The sequence below is a fragment of the Crassostrea angulata genome, chromosome 4 (assembly GCF_025612915.1).
Source record: "Crassostrea angulata isolate pt1a10 chromosome 4, ASM2561291v2, whole genome shotgun sequence".
Lineage (NCBI taxonomy): Eukaryota > Metazoa > Mollusca > Bivalvia > Ostreida > Ostreidae > Magallana > Magallana angulata.
In genome coordinates this window covers 42,804,743-42,826,321 of record NC_069114.1, presented here as the reverse complement: position 1 = coordinate 42,826,321, position 21,579 = coordinate 42,804,743, and the positions used below count along the sequence as shown (strand labels likewise).

Below are 21,579 nucleotides of genomic sequence, written 5' to 3'. Positions count from 1 at the left end.
AGGATGGTTATAATAATGAGCAAATATCTAAAACAAACAATATATTGTGTATATTATTAAGGAAGTATGGGACTCACGATTTTGAATCTACCGCGCAACTCTAAATGACGTAAACCAATTCGCGGTCGTTAAATCTGTTTGTTCAATTCTAAGGTATTAAACAATAAAATTTATAGTGGAAAGGGTTTTATAGGTTTTTTTAAATAATAAAGCGTGAATATAAATGATAATAAGAGTTAATTTAACCCAAAACATTTTTTTACGACATAAATATCGGCTCAGTTTTCGGCAATGCGGAGGAAACGTGGATTTGATTTTGAACGCTGAGAAGACCAATCGCCACAGAAAGGTTGCTAAAGTTCAGAAAAAGGATGGTCTAATGCGAACGTGGACGCTCTCTTGGGCATACCAATCACATATTTTGATATTACAGCTGAAAAATTCTCATCAGAGATGGAGGAATATGACTCGACGCCAGTAAAAGCGATCTGTCCAGGTTTGACTTACATTCATTGATAGAGTAAAAGTATTGGTAATCTCAGCAGGATTAAGTTCGTCGAGACTGAAAGTTTTTGATAGACGTTTTTTCAGATTTTCAGTTTCGGCGAATCTTACTGAGACTAGAGTAAAAGTAAAATTTGTTTGGACATCATTGAATTTTTCTTATATAAATGCTATGGCGTTGTAATGCACAAGCATTGGTATGTAAGATACCACAGTGGAATTCTTTGTCTCTCATTATTAATAGTTAAACTTAATTCTAACATATATCAGAATTTGTATCATGTCGTCACATGTTTCAGATAATCAGATGGTTCTAGTGGTCGATTTTAAATGTATGGTTCAAAATGATGTCATACCACACATACGAAATCTCCTGTCGTCTCTATGCATATTCATTAGTCAAATTATCTGGTATTCAATTTATATTTATACTCTGTCCCGAGTTTTTGCTTCCACTACTTTTCACTTGATACTTTGATAATCATAAATACCTTTGAGTTCAAACTACGTTCATCCACTATTATAAAAAATGTCCAGATTATATGTTTTGAAACGCCCCCTCTACATGTACCTCTTCGGGTTTCAATACACATCCCAAAATAAAAAGTCTGCTGAGATTTTGCATTGCATCAGCCATAAATAAGCCCGGATGATAACGTTGAATAATTGTGCGAGGTGTCTGGAGTACTTCCGAATGGAGAAAAGATGTAAACATTTCCCATTATAAATCTCTGTAAGAAATTTGTTTTTGTTCCTGTGAACTTTTATGAGTGAAAAATGATAATTTATCAATTAAGATATCTTGGATATTTTCCCTTTTATAGACTTCAACAGCATTTCTTTCACAGCCTGACAGGTGTGTGTATTTTTATTATAAATAATCAAAAGGCGATGGAAGCAGTAACTCGGGACAGACTATAAGCTACAAGTTGAAACTGCAAATGATGATGACTTTGATTTTGTATCAGTAATTTCTGATGCTATATATGAGTGAGGTTAAAAATGATTTAGTTTTGATAGAAATTGTAAACTGACAGCCATTAATATGTGTGGGGTTGAGTTAGACTATTGGAAACCCATGATGTCGGGAGATGTATTTTAAAATAGAAAGACAGATTGAACACTTTATGTAATGATATACACTATGGTATACACATTAACTCATAATTTACATATTGACAGCAAAATAAATTTCAAATAGGTGTAAAATAGATGTCAAGTACAATGTCAACCTCAGATGGTGTCTTTTTTTTCTGTTAAAACACTTTTACAGTGTCTGGAGTTTTTGTGTGACTTTCAGTCTTTCAAAATAATGCTCCCTCAAAAATTACTTTTCACAGCCCCATGCCCTTCTCCATGTTGAAATATTTGCATTTATCTGATTGGAGAACATCTAATTTAAAAGATTTCAGAAGTCATTGTCTTATATTAAGTAAAACTATTCCTCTCTTAGTAAATATTATTATGTTTGTTAAATCTGAGTTAACCTTAGAGTCTGTTTATGCCTTTATAATATCAAGTACATATGCATATATTTTTTTTACTGATCAGCTTTGCAGCCAACTGGTGTTCCATTTAAAATTCTCTCATGGTGCAAAAATTCCTGATTATGTAACTTAATATTACAGATGTTGACCATGAAGAAGTTGTCCAAATGTCTGATTGTGGTTGGAGACAGTGGAGGAGTTTGGTGGAATTAGGGATGTAAGCAGATACGCATTTAAGAGAGCTCGATGGTCGGGGCCATTTTTAGACTGTATTGATCTCCTATTGAAGAAGAGCTATATATAGAAATATGCTGGTTGGCAGAATAGATAGAGAGAGTGAAGTCATGACGGTTTATCAGGTATTTGATAAATTACTAGTACATAAACTACTGGGTAATTTCGTTTGGTACAGTGTATCACTGTGATTGGTTTAATTTTCATGGATTTCAAGGGTATACTCTTTCATATCAACAAATTAAAGCCCCCATACAGTAAGGTAAAAGTATATGTATTATTCCATATATATTTTGACTGAATCCTTAGTCCTAGAGATTATCACTGTGCAATATATTTTTTGTCTTTTATTTTATTCTTTTTAATACTCTAAGCATGAGTGTGGCAATTGAAAGTCTTTCATTCATTTAAAAAGTTTGTTTATTATATCAGTAAATTCTAAATTATATAATTTTTGAATGCCATGTAAATCGAACTGCATGTAGTTAAATAAACCCTGAATTGTACGAGGCCTAGTCTTTGTGAACCATAATTGTACACCCTAAGAAATCCTTGTGTTTGAATGTCACAACAGTTTTTAGATATTTCTCTATGTATAAGTATTTAAGTGATGCTATTTCCCATCTTTCAGATCATTCATCTGTGATCGGGACATTTTCTGGAAAAATAGAAAACTTTTCAACAAGATAGAAATCCTGTCGCACATGTACTTTGTCTCTCAATTCCAAATCAACACCTCCTCCACATGATTGCATTATCAACTGGAACGGGAAGTTCTATGAAGGCCATGGAGAGTGACATGATAGAAGAGATGGTCAAGGATGTGAATGATGGGTCTATTTGTATAAAGACAAAAGTTGGTGATGAAGATAGCACAATGATTTCCAAACTTCGGACAAACATTGACACAAATATTGGTAAAACATTGGATGCTTATCATGTGAAGGAAATCTTAAGGAACCATCTATATTGTGAAAAAATAACACACAACTTTAACTTTAAAGTCATACAGTATCTCAAAAGATGTTTATACTACATCTTTGCCCAAATAAAAAGCAGATGTTGCATGGATAAGCCAAGGATTAGCTGCAGGACTGTAGCTCCCGGTCTGAAAAAATTCGGATGGACGACCTGGGAGCTACAGTGCCTCCCATAGTAAAAAACTGCAATTTACGGCGCACAAAAAATTGCGCTAATTGTGGACTTATTAACCTTATTTTTACACAAATTCTGTAAAAATAATTTCTACCATTAAATTCTTCAGCCAATTTACTACTAATATCGTCACTTTACTTGCCTCGGACTTTCTCTTAAACATGATAACCGACCTCGGAAAATGAAGTATGTTAATTTACGTCGAGATCGAGAGTCGCCATTTTTAAATGTAAACAACCTTTCACCACTTTAATTTGCAGGGCTGTGGTGGTGTTTAAAAGAATATCAGAGGCAAGTGAAGTGACGATATCTGTAGTAAAATGTCCGAGGAATTTTTTTGGATCAAATATTTGTACAGAATGTGATCGTAAATGAGATTAATCAGTCCACAATTAGCGCATTTTTTTGTGCGCCGTAAATTGCAGTTTTTTACTATGGGAGGCACTGTAGCTCCCAGGTCGTCCATCCGAATTTTTTCAGACCGGGAGCTACAGTCCTGCAGCTAGCCAACGATGTGCTCTTGTCTGCTTCAATATATATGTTAGATATATAATAAAATTGTTGATAGCGTTCGTTCTGGAGCTGTAATTGTCAGCTTCATTAGTTATGCTAGATTGGTAATACATGTAACAATGTTGAAAGGGCTTTTGATTTGGGTGCATTATTTGTATAAGTTTGTTGATCTATTACATTGTACATATACATGTGAGGAGTTAAATGTCCAGTATAAACTTGATTAGTATTAAAAAAAATTCATAGCATAATATATGGTTGTAACAGTAATGGATGTTGTTCTGCCAAAATAGCTTAAAATTATATTTGGCATTTGTACTGTGCATTTTGTACATGATGTAATGCTGATTTCAATCTTTTTTTATGTTTCAGAGATGAAACAAATTATTATAAGATACATGTAGCAAATCATAAATTAAATATTTATTTGTTTATACATACTAGAATTATTTTGTTCCTACCTGGTATATTGTTATAAGGTGCAAATGGTTTAAAAATTTGTATTTTAGCAGAGGAATTTCAAGTTAAGCAGAGGAAATTTGGAATTTAAATGAATAATTTTTTACTTTTTTGGTGAATTTTATAAAGTACCAGCATTGTAGTAAAGATATTATTAATTGACTCAATGTTGATTGAACAAAAAGTTGGTATTGATTATTTTATCTACACTAGAATAGTGATCAAGTGAAAATGGCGCGAAATTGTAAAAACAGACCTGAGTAAATTCAGATTGCAATATCTTTTTATCTAAGTCATTGACATATGAGTTTCTCCTTTTCCAGTGAAAGCATAACACTTGTATATTTCGTTTAAGTTCAAAAATAAAACTTCCAATTATATCAAAACAGATTTTTTGACCATTTTGCATTGACTGTCAACACAAAAAGCAACAAATTTGAACCATGCAGAGGAAATTCGGTCGCACATTGTATGATACTGAGGAGGCTTTCAGAATTTTTTTTTTAATAAATTGTTGTTCTGTCAATGTATTATAAATAGCATATAAGAAAAATGAAATAAAATTATTATAAACGATGTAGCATTGCTTCATTTCTGTTATATGTTGTGTATTTTGATGAATGGAAGTATTTCCAACAAGGGTATGTTTGGATACCGTTACCATGGAAACAAACATATTAACCTATCAAAAAATTGTTATATTTTGTTAGAAAAAATGCAATACTATTTGTTGAACCAATTTTTAAAAATTTTCAATTACTTTGGTGTCAGTCCCATACTCCCTTAAACAATTATTGCCATTTGGCACACCTCTGTAATTTCTTGATAGGCAAACTATGTCACGTACGACCTACCAAATATCTCAGGTTTTTTGTTGACACCACTGAAGAATGGAAAACATTTAAATGTCCTTTCAAGGGTGACTCTGTGGGACATTTAAATCCCGATTTGTGAAAATAAAATAAATACAGTAACTTAGGAACTTAAGTGCATCTTACTTACAATGAAAAGGCAAATCTAAAATACTGCGCTTTTTTATGAAATGAAATTCTGTTAAAATTGTTGAAGATATACAATATCAATGGTCGAATATTTAAAAATATGAAATCATTCTAACAGATTATTCGTACTTGACATCAATTAAAATAAATAATATGTTATGTTTTGTAACCCAAACCGTTTACTCAATACAAATCGATCACTGATCAACTGGAGTACACGTTTTAGGACTTAAAATCTAATATACAAATAAAAAAAACCCAAATATTTTAATACTTGAATCAAGAAATCAGCTACTACATTATATACCATTAAATATTAGTTAAAATGATTTAAATCTCTAACTCCAAAGATTGTAGACGAAGACCGATGCTATTTTTTTTAAGTAAAGAAAAAAAACAACTGAATGTATAATGCAATTTAGGTGGTGAGCGGTTAAAGAAATGTATCTAAACAGGTATAATCTACTACACATCCTATGTGTTAATTTAAAATAATTAAAACAGTTGCAAATGTAAAGAATTTAAAGAACTTAAGGAACCATTGGTATAGTTTTATATTTCACATTATGTGCTTAAATTGATAAATCGTGACAGTGTTTTTTTTTTCATTCTTTATAGAGGGTATAAATAGGATATGCTACACTATCACAAATTTTGATCGTGTACAAGAAGACACTTGTTCGTTTCAATACGGCGGCCAGTTCTTTTGGCTTCAATACTTTTTTGAATTTCAGACTTTTCAGTTTTCTTATATGTAAAAATTATCCCCCTCTGTTCCGTCTCATGCTCTTTATCCATTATTTGTTAAATCTCAATTTCTATCCCCTCTCTCCTTCCCTCTTTCTCTTTCATTCTCTGCTCTCTTTCTTTCCTTAACTATCATCTCTCTCTCTTTATCTCTCTCTCTTTCTCTCTCTCTCTCAAAATGTATTAAACATCCATTCATTTCATGGTAAGAATTATATGCACGGATGAAACAAAATCGTATTTATCCAATGGTTTGAAAAGGCAAAACAAAATGTTCTGGGTACAAAGGAGCCTTTGCATAACAGCAGATGGAATGAGAGATTTTTCAAGGCGTGATTGTGCACGTAAATGTGTAATAGTGTATTGACATATTTTGGTGTTGGCGCAAGTTTAATGCCTGGCTTTGTTTATATCTATGTATAACTAATAACAAGTTGTCTCTTTAACAAACAACTAGATATTGTTCTGCTACAAATCCATAAAATATCATTTTAATAAATATGAAATTAATTGCACAATTAAAAGAAATCAGCAAACTAACAAGTAGATGGTTTGTACAATGATTAAGTAACTGAACTCTAAGCAAACGTAGGATTTGCAGTTTGCCGTTTTTTTTTTAAAGATTTATGCATGCGTCGAAGCAAAGTGCAGGTTAGATGAGGTAGGCTTCGCTTAAATTCCAGAAGCTTCAATCGTGTAAATCATGCATTTGTTATAACCAAGAAATTAATCGGGAATGATGTAATATTAACAAAGATACATAATCTACGTTAACAATGAATTACACATTCAAAACGTTTATTTTAACCAACATATGATGAAGTGTAGGAATTATGTATAATAACCATTAGAAGTCTAAATCAATATTTGTTATTTAAATGTAAGGTCAAGTTGTTGTTTACATTTTGAAAATTCCAGGTTTATACCTTATATGAATGTGACAAACGAATATGTTAAGAAAACAACATTGCCAAATTAACTTACTCCCTGAAAACCGTATCTGTTAAAACAATGAAATGTGCAAAACAAATTGATATTGAAACATACATAAGAAACTTCACTCTTATTAATGAACTTATCCTCATAAAAGGGGTCTGCATTATTGTGTGTACATAAAACAAACTACCTTTCGAAATTCATTTCATAATACTGGGTTTGACATTCCAGTATTTAGAATTTTATTACAACATAACGACAGTCCGTATTTAGAGGTGAGCAGACTAGGTCGGTATTGAATACTGGGTTGTATAGTACTCGGTACAATAGCTGGCAGGAGAGCTCAATTACACAATCACGAACTTCACTCATGTACAACAGATTGGGGCGTTTCATAAAACAAAAGTAATCTTTAGTTAAACTTTTTGGTGCAGGAATTAAATGTTAATGATAAAGATAAAAAAAAATACATTGTCTGCAAGAACTAAGTCTGTTTGAATTAAAATGCTTTAATAACATTTATAAAACTACGATCTATCTATCTATCTATCTATCTATCTATCTATCTATCTATCTATCTATCTATCTATCTATCTATCTATCTATCTATCTATATTTGTATCTGATCATTTAATTGTTTGTTCCTTTTAAACCAATGCAGTCGAATTAGAAAGTGAAGCTGTACATTGAGATTTCCTTAGAAGACTGAAAATATATTGAGCCCCCCTTTCCTTCCCGGGGAATCTCTCTATGCAGCCATTCTTCCGGCTAAATATACGAACATTGATTTGTAGATCCGGTTCAATTAATGAATGAATGAATTTGTTCTAATATATATGATTTAATTTCAATATTTTCAATATTCTATTAAAAACAATTTCTTGTACATATATACATTAAAACCAAAAACAACACAATGGGTGTGTGTCTTTTTAACAGTTTCTAATGAACTTATCGTTAAATAAAACTCAAACCTAACACGTATGTGGAAATGTCATTATAGTCTGTTAAGAGGACGACCCCTATATAGCCTTTCGTCCGTCTTAGCGATGATTTACTATATCACCAGTCGTCAAGGAAGACGTCTCACTATGGTACTATATGATAACGCTACATTAATCCAAACTACTATTGAAATTATTTTCTGTGTAACATACAGAGAGAAGAAGATATCTTAAAGAACATGATCTATGATACCGTGTATTCAATGACATGTATGTGAGATATCTATTTGGAATATTCGAAGCACCAACATTATAAATTAACAATGATTCAAGTTTAAACCATGCGTATTAATCTGTTAAAATTAAACATAAACCACGCAAAAAATGCGCTTTTTTTATTAAAAAACGAAACCCTTGGAATTTTCTTAAATGTTAATAAAAATTTTGCTTTAAAAAGCTAAGGTTTCCTGTCGACAGGAGTGCATGTTATATCACATTAATAGAACATATTAGGTAGAATGAAAAAATGACAATAACACATCGTCAACCATCTTCAAAATCCATAAAACGAAAAACAAATTACAAGCAGAGCAACACGGACCTCCAAAAAGATAGAGGTAGGATCAAGTGCCTAGGAGGAGTGAGCTGACTGGTCACACCCGCCGTGTGCTCTTTGTCGTAATCGGAAAAAAACCCGGAAAAGTCCATTGACAATTACATGATTAATTATGGTCGAACAATTAGTATAAAAAACGTCATTCAGCATTCGACCCAGTGGAAGATTGTATATGATGACAAGGTCGTTGTAACGACCATGGAACTTAACAAAAAGATAACTTCAAAAGAGACTGTTTAAAGTCCTGTTTTATCAACTTGTTTGTCGGTAGCTTGCCTCGCTTTAGAAACTGTTCATACGAAGAGCATGCACTTGCGTATATAATTAACTGAGATATTAGAATGATTCCTATACAATTTAACATTCATAGAAATGTTTATTCAAATACAACGTTGTGTATAAAAACGGGCACAATGCAGCTTGTTTTTTTTTAAACGGAAGGTATTTGCAAATAATGTGATTCTTAAACGATTAAATGGTTTCTTTGATAATATAAATGTAGTGATATTGCAGAGAAAATACATAGCCCACTTTGGTATATTGTGTTTGACATCAGCATAATCCTTACATGTATATGCAGTCCGTGATGTTTTTGTTTAGGTTACAGAAGGTTTCGCAAGATTGATAAACTGGACACTGTAGATTTCTATCTTGTCAGTTTCTAAAAATCTTTGAATCATATAGGTTTACTTAAGAAATATAGGTGAAAATACACAGTAGATTTAAATATAGTAATATAAACGATAAAAACATTTTATCATTTGTATACAGTTCTGTTAGATAAAAATAGAAATACTAATATATTAATATTTCACATGGACAATTGTGATTGCTAGATATAAATAGAAACAATCTTTTACTCACACAGTCGTACTGCAGACCAACAGACAGGAATGTTCCTAGTAAAGAAACACACAGTCTTAATGGAAGCTCCATGCTATAACAATGGCCAACTCTCAAGTTTTTCACAACAAGTTTCTTGTCAATAAACTCAGTGAATGTCCCGCATGATGTGCGTAACTGAAACTAAAACTGAATCTAAAGTACCGGGCACTTGTCAATAAACTCAGTGAATGTCCCACATGATGTGCGTAACTGAAACTAAAACTGAATCTAAAGTACCCGGCACTTGTCACACTCGGGTGATCTGTGGACGCATCATCTTATAACCGACGGGAACGGTTGCTTTAAAATTTATTTTTTAAAGCATTATTTTACCTAATACCTCTACCTATGAAAAACACAGGTTATCTTTTTCATTTCTGCATTCTTAAAAAACAAAAAACGTCATTGCCGATTTTAATGATAAATTTTGGGAGATCTTTATCGTAAAAGATTTTTAGCAACTGATAATGTTTTGTATTGATAAACAAAATCTTAGTAATCGAATTTACCAAACCAATACGCCAAATAATGTTTATTTACAAACTACGTTTAGTTTTTTAAGTTATGATTGTATTTGAAGTTGAAATCATTGAAATGAATTCGAAGAAGTGTGTTTTTTTGCAAATTGTTAAGATACATTTTTTGAGATATTCATATGCTAATAGTAACAAAGAGTAAATCGATATGCTAATAGGAAAAAAGAGTAGCTTTTATATCACAGTTAAGTTTATCTATTTATTTTAGCTCTAGTTAGTAGTAAATAGTAAATATGCTTAAGTTGGATGCATAGTACAATTCTTTCTCTTAAGTTGATAAAAAGCCAAAATGTATTAGACGGAAAGACATGTCACCGAATGGAATTTATATGGTAATGAAATAAAACCCTATTAATATGTAGTTTATTGGTTAGACAAAACATAATATTTTCAATATAATAGTGTCCTTGCGTAACGACAGAAGAAAATGAGTTATCATTAAAGGTGTTATTGTGCACATAAATCTAACCTAGTGTATTTACATATATTGGGGTTAGCGCATGTTTTGTGTCTGTTTTTTTTTAAAATCTAAATATCACTAATAACAAGTTGTCGCTAAAACAAACATTAGTTTTGAATATTTTTTTTTATTAAAACCAATGTTTTGTTAATAAAGATCACATTAAGAGCTTATATTTCTTAGAAGTTTTTTTTTTTAAAGTTCTTAGCTGCAAAAAAGTAAGTTGCATAAACATAAGAAAGAACCAAAATATCACATAGAGAGTTTTGTTCGGATCTATGACGTCTGCCTAACAAGTATATAAACATTCTAACAAGCAATTTGTTTTTAAAATAATGCATTATGTTCAGTTACCCTAAATATTTATCTAATAGAGATCGATCAAGTTAAAAGTGTACTTTTAAAAGACTTTAAAGCCAACATACAACGCAAACGTTAGTCACTATATTATTTCAAACACGTGTAATGATACTGAATGCAATATTTCTCTCTCATTAGAACTATGCAAAAAGTCTAATTCACGCGACAGACCACCAATACTGATACACAGATATCCATAGAGAGACATTTCTATAAGCTTATCAATTCTAGATTTTCAAATTGAGAAATAAAACAGTTTTTCAACGGAAATTAGGTTAATTCTATCAAAAGATTTCTTGAAATTTGATAAACTGAGAACGTGTATACAGAGTGTGACAGTAATAATGCCATGAATAGGTAGTATGCTAGGTTTGCAATCACCAACAATGATTAATGATTTAATCAATTGAGGCTGTGAATGGTTTGGAAAAAAAAGTTGAGTTTTTTAATCTACTACAAACCCAACTCACTAGCTGCTATCATAAAAAAAAGCTACAAATGTATAAAACTTAAAAAAACTGCGTTATCTTTATTGTCATAGTTTTTAGCACATATCTGCTTAAGTCCAGAATTCACGGTTGTTACACCCGGATGATTTATAGAATTGCCGAAAGGATTGGTTAGTTTAAAATGAAATGTTTTGGAAAAAAAAAATTACTTCATGTACGTAACAATGCACAATACAGGCTATTTTAAAAGAACCTTTAAATCTTTCAATACGTGAATCAGGTATAGAAATGCAAAATGTACCATTACCTTCCATTTAAAAATTATGTCAACAATAATTATACACAGAAAACTTATAGAAAGAATATACTATTAGCTGATAGGATGTAGTTTTACGTTTAATTGCGAATAAGAAAAAATAACCTTATCGATAAAAGTTAAGTGACTGGTAACTAAAATTATCTAAAGTTCTTTCTCGTGTACCACAATGCACATGTTAGTTAACTTGGTCAGCTTTTCGGCTTCAATACATGCTCAGTTATACCAGACGATACATCTATTAATTTCTTATTTATATTTATTTATATTCATATATGAAATAGTATATCCCCCCTCTCTCTCTCTCTCTCTCTCTCTCTCTCTCTCTCTCTCTCTCTCTGTCTTATAACACGGAATAGAGTATTAAACATGAAACTTATTTAAAGATTCGAAGTGTTTAGAATCATTAGGCACTTATTTTTTATATGTGTGATCATTTATGTAGATTTTTGTACATTTGGTTATGTGGATCTTTCGTGGTTCAAAATTATACAACATCGGGATTTAAAAATACAATGCCTGCCTCTTGTTGGTACATAAATTAAAAACCAACTGATACCATATGCTCACTAAAGACATGTCAAATAATAAATAGCAATGCACATAAACATTTATAATAAAAGAATGTTATATACATACAAAGAAGCATTCTCATTAAAAATTCAAAGTTCTAACTAAATACCCGATTCCTTTGTCAACGGTGCATGCAATTTTTTAACAGATACATGTGTACGACCGATATTAAGACATGATATTTTGCTACGTAATACTTTTTTAACAAGAACAAAGATTTGCTATTTGACACACCTGGGTATTTCCTTGATGTGCAATCTTTGTTACAGAAGACAAAATAAATCAGTTTTGTATCTAGAACAGTGAAAAAAATACCAAACACAAACGTTGAATCTTAAATCTCTAATCCAGTACACGCCCAATTATTAGGCCACAAATATTTAAAAAATAAAAACACAGCTGTAAATGTATTTAACTGAAATAAGAACGTAATTTTTACTGTTATAATTTTCAATAACAGCACATATCTGCTTGAGTCTAGTAATTGCAGTCGTTACACCTGGATGATATATGGATGCATTTTTTTCGATAACCGAAAGGAGTGGTTGCATTAAGAAGTATTTTTTTGGAAAGTATTATTTTACTTGATATATGTTACCATCCAAACCTCAGGCTTGATTTTAGAAACCTTTCATATATGTACTCTGAAATAAATAGCTTCAAAAAAAATAAATTTTCAATGTTTATGTTCAATGTTTGGAAATCTCAACATCGAAACATATTTTTGTGCAGCTGATAATGCATGGAATTTATTAACAAAATATTTCTAATTGAAGGTACCAAAACAATGCACCGTAATTTTTTTTTTTACAAACTATCTTTTACTTTCATGGGTGACAATAGTACTTGAAGTTGAAATCAATCAAATGAATGCAACGAGGCATGTTCTTCTGCAGGTATGTTAAGAACAAAAACTGAGATATCTGTATGCTTATAGGAACAAGGGGTAAATTTATATATCACAGTATACTTTAGCTCTAATTAGGGGTAAATCTGATGTACCATTTAGCTGGATACACAGTGAAAATATATCCTATTTGTTTATATAAAGTACGAATGTAATTTTTATCTAGTTATTCCACAGGTAGGAATATATTTAAAGAATAAGAACCATTCTTTGAGTATTATGAGGTGATAATTTTGGTCGGGGCGTGGTCAAATTCAATATAGCACGAAGGGCTTTATGATAGATATTATTTCAAATTTGTACACTTTAAAACAGCATCGTTTTAAAACAGGTTTTTTTATTTAGTATATGATATGTTTTACTACACGGCACAGCCAATACCGTTTTCGGTTATGCTATAAGACATGCCCATTTTGTGTCACTCATGTTTTATAAAGTTATTGGGTTATAGGGTTCAAAATTGATTCGTATTGTAATCACAGACAAAGACTCTGAAAAATGTAAATATGGGGGATGAAATAAAAACAAATTTGCACAAGTTTAGCTTATTGACAATGCACAACGGAATGTTTTCGGTATAAAAGTACCCTTGTGTTGAATTATGAATTATTCTCAGATTTATTGGGTATGTAAATGTGTGACAGTATATTGACATGTATGAGGTTCGGTTCCTTTCGCACTTTAATTCCTGTTTTGTTTTAACTATATATCACAAATAACATGTTTCCGCTAAAACAAACAACTGAATATTGCCCATCTAGAGATCTGTAAAATTTATAAAACGAATATGTAACAAAATCCCATTATAAAAGAAATTAGTAAACAACCAAATGGATGTTATAATGTTCAGTTACCAACACCCTCAGTACGAAAACGTATGATTTTTAGTATGCTATGTTTAAGCTTTGTGCGTGCGTGTCAACAACGTGCAGATAAGATGAGGTACGCTTTGCTTAAACGGAGTTACAACTCCCTGAAATCCAGAAGCTTCTATCACGTATACCTTCTCTTTCTTGTGACCAGGAAAATAATATAAAAATCATGAAGTCATTTAAAAATGTCTCAGAATCTACCTTAACAGTTCATAACACATTGATCAAGTAAATTCTAAAAGTTTGCCACTATAATATATGCATACATAAACGTTTTGAAGGAATAATGTTCAATACAATTAAAAAGTCCTCTTTAAAACACTTCTTGTATCTAATTTTTAAATAATGATAATACCATTGGTAATGTCCTTTATACCTCTAACTTGGCAGTATCATTGCTTAAAGTCAGCTTTACACTTTCCGTTCTCCTTATCAAAGTAACGGTACGTAAATCCAAAACGTCGAAGTATGTGAAACATTAGCAGATTCATACACCATCCCCAATATCTTATCAAAATACATTGGTTTGTTTTTTTCTATTAATGTATCATTTATGTCGCCACTTTATCAAACGAGTTTAATACACTGTACATAGAATACTTCAATTTTCAGAATATTTATGTTCATTTCATTATTTTTTGCAATATTGGTGGATTTAGATGATTAAGTGTTTAGCAAATAATAAACATAATGATTAATTGCTACCAAAGGATTTATATGATTTTTATTTGAAAGAAATGAATGTTAAGTATTATTACTCATATTTGGTAAATGTGACCATTGATATAGGGATTCATTCAATTCTGATGGTGTGGATTTCTTTTTTGCACAAAAAAAGTGTTGCTACATGTCACACCTGTGTATGTCCTTGACTTATGTTACAGAAGACTTATCAAATATCTCATTTTTAGTCTAGACAAGATTAAAACTCTATAAATTCAAAGGCTCTTTCAAGGTGAATTTTGTGCAGCATTTTAAACACGATTTGTGGAATTTTAATAAATGAAGTGACACAGAAAATCAAGTGCACCTGACTTGAAATTAAAAGGTAATTATAAACTACTAAACTGTTTTATGTAATGGAATGTTTTGATTGTCAAACCTACACAATTTTTTTTCCAAACATATACAATATCAAATCATTCTAACAAACAATCTGTTATTGGACTTAATTTTATAATAATATACTATGTTCAGTTACCTAAACCATTCATCGAAAATAGATCGATCAAATAACAATTGATCAACTGATTAACTAGAATGCACATTTAAAGCCTTCAAATTCATCATTCTTAGAAAATACAAGTGAAGTCTTTCAATACGTGAATCACGTATAAAAATTGCAAAATGTACCATGGTATTATTGAGATAAATGTCGACAATATTCATAGAACGGAAACCCCTTAGAAAGAATATATTATAAGCTATTCGGATGTAGTTTTAAGTTTAAATGCAAAAAAAAAAAATTCAATGTAAGTGAAATGACTAGATCTAAAATTATTTAAAATTCGTTAAAGTAAGTACTTGAATATAAAGTGTGACCGTAGTAATGTTATGAAAGTAGAATGCTACGTTTGTGATCATGAACAATAACTGAATATTTTATGCAATTTAGATAGTAAACAGTTTAAAAACAAACGTTGTCTTTTTATTACACAAATAATCTTCCAAAAATCGTATTTTTAGGCCGCAAATATTGAAAACAGCTGCAGATGTATAGAGTTTAAAGAAATACCAGGTGTTTATTGTAATAGTGTCATATTTCAGCACATGTCTGCTTTAGTGGATTAATCATGTCACTGTTTTCCACCAAACTCTCTAAAGCGGGGTTAAAAAAGAGTAGGATATGATATAATATTACGCATATTTTCGTGTACTACATTACACGTTTTAGTTAACTAGGTCATCCTTTCGCCACGCTGTGTTATTTCTTACTTAACATCAGTTAATTGTCGATATGTAAAATAGTCTCTCTCTCTCAATATATATCAATATTGCAAATCTTATTTAAAAGGATACATAAATTGATATAATCCACCATTAATTACTTCAGTAATTGTTTTTTCTATGAAAGCCAATGCCCGACTTTAAATACAATGTGTTCCTGATATTTTGATTGTTTTATGTCATCATCATTTGCAATCTCAGTGCAGATTGGGCCACTAGTTTACAAATTATGAATACATTTGAGTGATGACCTGCGGCGATAACGAACAGTGTTCAAGTTTAAAAGTCTGAAGGAAAATTTCAAAACAGGAGCAGAGCAAACACGGACCTCTAAAAAATAGAGGTAGGATCTGGTGACTGGTAGGAGTGAGCATCCTCTGCTAACCGGTCACACCCGCCGTGTGCTTTTTGTTGAGATCCAAAAACGGTCCATAGACAAGCTGATAAAAAGTTTTGGTTTGCCAATTAGTCTTAAATATTTCAGTCAGTATGTGACCCAGTGCAAGATTGTATTTGCTGATAGGGTTGTTGTATCGAACATACAACTAACAAAAACATAACTAGAAAAGAGACTGTTGATAGTCATTTTTGATCAACTTGTTTGTCAGTAGCTTGCCTTGCCAATGAAACTGTTCATACGAATAGCATTCCCTTGCGTATCGAATTAACTGAGAGACAAAAACTCCACATGCAGGTGATGAATGTATTTTGCTACATAAGTAAGGAAAGTTGACTATAGAAAATTAGAGTCATTACGTTTATCATGAAGTTTTGTTGGTAGGTTGCATTAATGTACAATCCAGTAAAATATTCAAATATGAAACAAATGACGCAGACTCTGTGGTATCTGTTAACAAATCTTTACGCAAATGTCTATGTGACTGTGCAATTTGTTTGAACAAAAAGGTTTTTAGAACACGGTATAGAGTATTAAAAATGAAACTTACTTTAAGTTTTGAAGCGTTTAGGAGTTTAAAGCACTAATTTATGATTTGTGTGAGCAGTGATGTAGAATTTTTGCACTCCCGATGATGTGGATATTTTTCGTAATTCATAATAATTCAACATCAGATTAAAAAAAAGAAAGATATCGTCTGCTTCTCATTGGTACATGAGTAAAATAGAATGAAAACATTTGCTTCGACTGTATCTTACTAAAGACTCGTAAATTACAAATAGCAATGCCCACAAACATTTTTGATAAAATAAATCGTATTTATACACATTCAAAGCATCATTCTCATAAAAATTCGAAGTAACTAGATACATTTTCACTTTATAACTGATGAATGTTTTTTTTCTCTCTAAAGAGACGCGACCGATGTTAAGATATGATATTTTGCTACATAATACTTTTCAATATGAACTGTGGGGTGTTATTTGACACACCTGTGTGTTTTCGTAATGCGTAAACCTTGTTACGGAAGACCAGGTAAGTAAGTCAGCTTCTTGTCTAGATCAGTGAAGAACACTTAAAATTCTAACGTTCTTTAAGGGGAATTTTGTGGGGCTTTCCAACACTGATTCTCGAAATTTGAACAAAAATGTAAACGGTTACTTAGAAACGTGGTTCATCTGACCTTGATTTAACAAACAATAATAAACTAATGTACTTTTACTTCTAATGAAATTGTGATAAAATTTTCAAAGATATAGATTGCAAATTATCAAATATAATTAAATCCAAAACAATTAACAAACAATCTCAATTCTAATAATAAAATACTATGTTCCGTTACCAAAACCATTTACCCCCCCCCCCCTCCAAAAAAAAAATCGGTCAAGTTATCTGGTAAACTTGAGTGCGATTGTACATTTGACAACTTAATATCAATATACATACAAAATAGAACAAGCCTTTCAAAACTTGAATCACGTATAAAGTTGCAGAATACGACATGATCTTCTTATTGAAACAATGTCAAATGTCAAGTGCATGCGACAGACTACAAAAAGAGATAAACACAATAATGACAATAAGAAGCATATGATCTACAGCTAAGGTATAGTGATGAGCTATTTAGATTGATTCCAGTTCCCTGGGAGTATTTTTCTCGACGCCAAGCTAACACTGGATGAAATATCTGGTTTCAGCGCTGCGGAAACCCTTTGGAAACTCTGCGGAAACTTAAGGTTACTTTAAGTTTCCGACAGGTTTCAGCACGGAAACCTCAAGTTTCATTAAGTTTCCGCAGTGCTGAAACTTAGGCTGTCCATGAATCCAAATGGTTTCCGCAACAGAAACTTACTGAAACTTGAAGTTTCTGCATAGTTTCAATCTCCATATACGTTTGGGATACATATTGTTTTCAAATGGTTTCCGCGACGGAAACTTACTGAAACTTGAAGTTTCTGCATAGTTTCAACCTCCATATACAATTGGGATACATATTGTTTACAAAGGGTTTCCGCAACTGAATCTTACTGAAACTTTTTATATTTTTGCTTTCACAAAAGCTGAGCAAGGTTTCTACTTTTCGTAAAAACAAAACAATTTCAAACAGTTCCAAATTTATTTTGTTCAAAAATCTGAATTTGTTTCCAATAATAAATAAAATACAGCCAAGATACAATAATGGAGAAACATCCATATGGCAATTCCCTTATTAGGGACTTTTTTTTTTAAAAAATGATAAAATTGCACAAGAAAAAAAACTCCCATAGAAATCTTTACATTTGTATTTTTTGTCATCTCGATTAAATGCCTATCAAATCTCCCTTTATATATGCAACAAAGATCTTACTTTTTTAAAAATATGAATGTAATTTACAAAATAACTGCATGAACATGAATAAACAAAGAAAACTTCACTGTTACATGAACATGATACACTTGTCTCAATTTGTTTTGAACTATAATGAATATGTACACCATAAAATATAGTTGAAAAGTCTAAAGTATCCACCTTTAGTATAAAAAAAAAACACTTCAAGATAGTAGTTGACTATAGGTATGACCCAGATTTGATTTGAATATGTATGTCAATAAATTCCAAAATGAGGTCAAAGTTACCCACTTACAAGTTGGGATACATCTTTTCTTTGTTAGTAATATAATCTAATGTTTTACAATAGAACAGGATTTGATATCATTTATTTGATAATCCATGAAGTCCAAAGTGAACTTCTCATTTCCACCCATGATGTACCAACTGATCAGATTTTAATATCATAAGCCTGTCAGTATTTAATAGATGACCCAGAGGGAGATATGAAAAGTTTGTTGGCCAATAAAATGCTAACAATGGAGCAGTCTGTCAAATCATGTGCAAAAATATGATGTACACATTTAATTAATTATGCTGATTGCAACACACTTCATTCCTGATGAATATTCTTCGTTACACACGGTTTACCTTCCTACATTTCACTACTTTACCTACATTAATATTTTTAAATCCAAGACATGAAGTAAAATATACATTGTTTATATATGTCAAGTATTACTTAAGGTGGCTCTATACACCACTTTTTGATGACGCAGTACGCAAAAAAGTAAATCTGGAAACATGCATTTCCGGTACTGGCTGATTTAAACTGAGGTGAATTGTATGGGAACCGCTATTTTGAAAAATTTGTTAAATGGATAGATTTAATTTGATAATTGGAAAATTCATTACTTACAAGTAATGTGGTATGTGACACCTTCACGTTGTGTGGTATTATTTATCGAAATAAACAATAAAATCAAGTATAAATTTTTAAAGAGTTTCTTAAGCATCATCGATATGTTACACCGTAGCGCAGTGGGTTAGTGGGTTCACTACAAACCAGTAGGTCATGAGTTCGATTCCCGTTGAGAACAATAAATTTTTTAACTTTCAAAAATTTCTTAAACGAATTTTTTGGTTTAATACCGTGAAAGAAAATTCTCAACAGGTGAAAATATTTCAATTATAATATACTTTAATGCACATTAATATCGACACCTAACGGGGATGAGAGGGTTGCTTTGAATTTCTCTCAGGTTGGGATACATAAATCCTATTAGCCTAGTCAATGTTCCCCTTTATTTATTTGACTTAGTTTTGCACTAAAGCGAATATATTCACTTATACAGGGCAAAGTCTATAATGAAATATGCATGTATTTATCATTCCAACATTATATTTAGGAAATTTTCTTCAACTCAGAAAGGAAAAGTCCCCAAGGTGTTTGGGCCTTGGGACTTAGGAACGATAACCCTTACATGAGGAACTTTCATACCAAATAAAATTTGAAATATTTTTTGTGTTTATTTGCAATTGTTTTCATTCAATTTTTTATTTCACATTTATTAAAATACATTTTCTTATAACATCAAGCAACTTTTTCAGATGATTTGTCAACAGAGTAAGAAAATATGAAAAAATATGTTTTGGGGAAATACTAAAAAAAAATTGCAATAATAACATTTTTGAATGTTAAGAAGTGTTATATTTTTTTTATGTGTCCGAAGGAAATATCCATCATATGACAAAATAATTTCTCTCAATTTGTTGATAGCTGTCTTTTTAAAAAATATTTTACAAAAACACGAAAAAACATTAAAATATTCTTTAAAAATATCTATAGTATCCCTATCGTCATTTTAATATTTGATAAGTATATGTTTTGTGGTCTTCTATTGAAAATTGGAATAAACTGTGGGTGTATAGAGCCACCTTAAGGTACATGTACTTGCTTTTTGTAGCATTAATGTATAAAATACAAAGTATCACACAGATCATTCACCTTACAGTCTTCATCAATATCAGCATTTTACTTATGATATAAAAGCCAATTCCAATATTAGTTACATAACACAGATTAAAATAAAACCAACATGGAAACAACTTTCCATGCAAGTAATTTTGTTATATAATCAAAGTACTGAAAGTACTGATAGGCGGAAGCATGATCGCAAGTTGTCAATGTCATAGTGTTATAACTATTTTATTTTTAAGAATTAGTTTGATAACAGAAAACACTATTCTAATATGTCAGTTAAGGAATATAAATGTAGTAAATGTGGAAATACTCAGCTACTGCACCAGATTAATCTGGATCATGCCTTAAATAAAGATTAGATGAGGAAAGCAATTTAAACATCAAAATATTTATTTTGTTAAGTACATTCATATAACAGTTGATACTCATATGCAAGCTGAAATTACAGGAATACATTTTCATTTATTATGCCTATTTATTAAAAATAGTCATTTTGACATCAAAATGATGAAAGAATATTATAGTATTAGAATTTCAGTTAACTGAACTTCTGAAACTTCAGTATTTTATTCTTTACAATAATGTTTCACCAAAATACAGAAGTTATATTTGTACATCACTTGATTACAGTATTTTACGCAATCAAGTAATCTGTGTGTCATTTTGCTTACCTGAGAAGCAGTAGCCATTGAGAAATCAGCTTCATAGAATAATACACAAAATATCTGGACAATGTGTAGTAAACAAGGTAATCAATAAAGAGATTTTGAAGTTATCTTAATATATTCTCAAGTTTAACAGTAACATGATGATTTCAAAGTCACTTTATATAACTGTGGAGAATTGCAGACCTCTAAATGATCCTCAGATTGCAGTTCATACATTTTGTTGACAAATGTTTAAAACTTTGAAAGAATGTATTTACTTACTGTACTGTACACCAAACATATTATACAAAGATCAACCGTATATGTAAATGTTGAGAATTA

At 31.0% G+C, this 21,579-nt stretch overlaps 1 protein-coding gene and 1 pseudogene across 2 annotated transcripts in view; one reads left to right on the top strand and one right to left on the bottom strand.

Annotated features, from left to right (window-relative positions):
* LOC128180455 (uncharacterized) overlaps positions 1-21,579 on the bottom strand; it is a 137,727-nt gene that overhangs the window by 35,108 nt on the left and 81,040 nt on the right. The window contains exon 1 of one of the 2 annotated variants that reach the window (XR_008243220.1): positions 9,461-9,696. The exons of the other annotated variant lie outside the window; for it this stretch is intronic. The gene's annotated coding sequence lies outside the window, so the exon portion shown is untranslated. Of the gene's footprint in view, positions 1-9,460; positions 9,697-21,579 lie in introns of those variants that run through there. 2 annotated transcript variants of the gene reach the window in all.
* On the top strand, positions 60-4,928 carry LOC128180468 (uncharacterized; annotated as a pseudogene).